At 38.7% G+C, this 2,970-nt stretch overlaps 1 long non-coding RNA gene across 1 annotated transcript; it reads right to left on the bottom strand.

Annotated features, from left to right (window-relative positions):
- Positions 1–1,056: 1,056 nt before the first annotated feature.
- On the bottom strand, positions 1,057–2,520 carry LOC135410595 (uncharacterized). The gene is made up of 3 exons (XR_010428765.1): positions 2,407–2,520; positions 1,643–1,701; positions 1,057–1,182 (listed from the first exon to the last, which is right to left on the bottom strand). It is a non-coding gene; the product is annotated as an uncharacterized LOC135410595 (long non-coding RNA).
- Positions 2,521–2,970: the final 450 nt, after the last annotated feature.

A 2,970-nucleotide genomic window follows, 5' to 3' on the forward strand; every position in this document is an offset into this window, starting at 1 on the left:
AGTATAAATATTTCAGCTTTGTATTGAGTGTCAGAAAGGCAGAAGGAAAAAGTCAGTAAACAGTCTGACCTCAGATCCCTGCTAAATTCTCCTCTGACATTACATTACTTCTGTCAAACACACACAAAGAGATTTATGTGTCCATCCAGTCCTTTAACTGAATTTATTAAAGATGGTATTTCCGGCTTAGTGAAAGTGACTGCCAGCTCCATCCATTCCCACACTAGAGCAACATTTGGCAAAGATAAAAAGGAATTAATGAGTAAACTTTTTGTTTTGTTTTGTTTTCTGTGCACCTTTCTCTCTCCCATCCCTTATTTTTTCACCAAATATCAACACTCTCAATGGAAAACAGTCACTTCCTTTCTCTCTGATTAACATCAGCAGTGAAGGAAGGAGAGGAGGGGGATGGAAGGGAATAAAGAAAGAACCACCCAGCACACTGGGAAAAACATGAGAATGATCAAATTATCTTCTGGTTTCAATCTGTGAGCTGTGCTGTCTTGAACTCCATAGTCTTTTATTTATACAAATAAAATAAACAAATTAGATCTGATTGAATGTGCTAGCAAGAAAAGGTGAGTAAAAAAAAAAAAACAGTAGAAAGTTTAGCAATGACAAAAAATCCTCAGAGCCATTAGATAAAGTCCTGGGAAATTTGACGTTTTCCAAACATTTTTTTGTGCCCGGTGTTCTTATTCTGGCACGTTCTACATACTATGGCTTTGATTAGAGATTAATCAAGACTCGTCTTTTTCTCGGACCATGGCAAGTGCATTCCTAGCATTTAAAAAGCAAGAGTTTTCTCATGCCAAACTCATCTGTGATTTATTGCCTCGTGGGCTCATTTGGATTTGGTTTTGGAGTCTGGGACCAATTCCTAAATTGCTTTGGTCACTTTATTCCTTTTCTCCATTCTGAAGTTCCTCATCTGCAAAACCAGAGGAACGATAAACACACAAACACGGCAAAAGACATGATAATAACTTACTGGAGCCCCTCAGAAAACAGTAGGGACTTTAAACATGGTCTGAGAGGCAAGGGTGTTGCCTTGAAGAATCTCACCTTATTTCCATCCCTTTAACTCCAAGTCCTGGGATGTTGTCAGGGAGGTAATGAGTGTGGGCTCTGACACACTGGGGTGGAAATGATTTGTAGCTTCTTGCTTTTTCTGACTTTTGTCTAGAATACAGAAAAGGGAATTCTACCATGTTTCCACCTCCCTGTGATCTCCCCTAGAATAGTGTACCTGGTTTCAAGTAATTACTTTCTACTTACTGATAATGCCTGAGTTTAAATGGAGATGATAGTGAAAATGTAAGCATAATTATAATTTTCCTAATATTTTAAGAAACTTCCATGAGTGACTTTAAGTCGGTCTGTAATTTAAAATGCAATTTACTTTTTCTAATTTAATGTCCACTGTAAGTAAGTAGAGAAAGGGAAAAGAAGAAGCACAAACAGGTGTTGAGCTGCTTCTCTGGTTTACCAATAAACAAAAAAAATTTCTCCAACAGAAGGCCCGCTGTTACTTATTTGCCTTCTAAGGAAGATTATGGGGCAGTGAATAAGGCAGGAGACAACTTGCCTTGCAGAAGAGAATTTATCAATAAATATTCGGCCAGACCAGAAACAGACTTACATTTCTACTTGATGTCCTTCTGGATTTGGTGGCTTTGGTCTCTCTGAACCTCAAATATTCTGTGAGAGTATGAAAATGGTATCAGGAATGAGAGTAAATTTCTTGAATCAGGCAATAACACTTTTCCTTCAGTGTCATCCATATTTTTATTATTTCTTTTAATGATTTTTTTCAATATTTTAAGTGCTCAGTACAAAAGAAACTGGAAGATTTTCTCACTGGTTTGGAAAACAAAAGAATATTATGGAAACCTTACCAGGAAAAAAATAAGAGCACAGGCACCAGAACAGTAAAACAGTGACACTAACTTACAGATAGCATAACCTATATACAGATGGCTGTTCTGGTATCTTTGATAGAAACAAAACATTCGAATTTCTCTCACCCATAAAACAGTGTTTATCCTTGAGTAACATTTCCTGTGATCACACTTTAAAGTATAAATATTATTTTGTGTGCTGATAGTGGGTGGAAGAAAAAATTTCTTTTATTCTGAAAGATAAGAAAATAAGCAAGTATAACTGGAGAAACTTTTGTCCTGGATTCAAAAGAATGTAGCAGATACTTTCTCTCATTTACTCTTTATCAAGGATATTATATAGAGATGTATTTGGGAAAGTTTATTTTTCTTTCAATTAAAAAAATGAAAAAGCTCCATGGCATGGGGAACACCTCTTTTAAAGTTTGACATGCCAATATTTTAGAATTCGTGAGGAGAATTTTAATATATGAATTCATAACTAGGAAAGAAAAAAAAAAACAACCTATACATTTTTTGTCTAAAATGTGCAGAAAAATTCAAAAGCTGTTTTCATAGCTTTAAACAATTTCTGTTGACAGCATGCATCTGATTTCCAGGCTACATGCTTCTACCTGTCCTGGTGTCATAGTTTGAAATTGGCCCCCCTGAGAGGCTGGGGGGGCTCAGAGGTGATTGGGTGCCGGGACAGTGTTCCCTGGAGAGACAATCACTGTCCATGTCGTTCGCTTCTGCTCAAAATCACATATCACAGCACCGGAAACGGTTGGCATTGCAGTCTTGGTTGTTTTGCTGTTGGTGTCTGCTGCGTGTAGGTGGACAAGGCCAAGGGGCGGCTGGGCTCCCTCTCTTCCCCTCCGGGTGGAGAGGGGAGCCCTGTGACCCCCCAGCTCAACCTTTGGCTAGAATTAGAGTCAGCATTTGGAGTGTGTGCTGTGGAAGAAGAATTTACAGCACCTGAGGCAAGAGGAGAGAGGCAGGCTTTGCAGCCAAGCCTTCTTCCCTCTCCTTTTCTGCAGTGAAGCTGTAGAGGGGGGCTTTTTCTTTCCCTCCACTGTGAGTGGAGGAG

The sequence above is a fragment of the Pseudopipra pipra genome, chromosome 3 (assembly GCF_036250125.1).
Source record: "Pseudopipra pipra isolate bDixPip1 chromosome 3, bDixPip1.hap1, whole genome shotgun sequence".
In the NCBI taxonomy this organism is placed as follows: domain Eukaryota; kingdom Metazoa; phylum Chordata; class Aves; order Passeriformes; family Pipridae; genus Pseudopipra; species Pseudopipra pipra.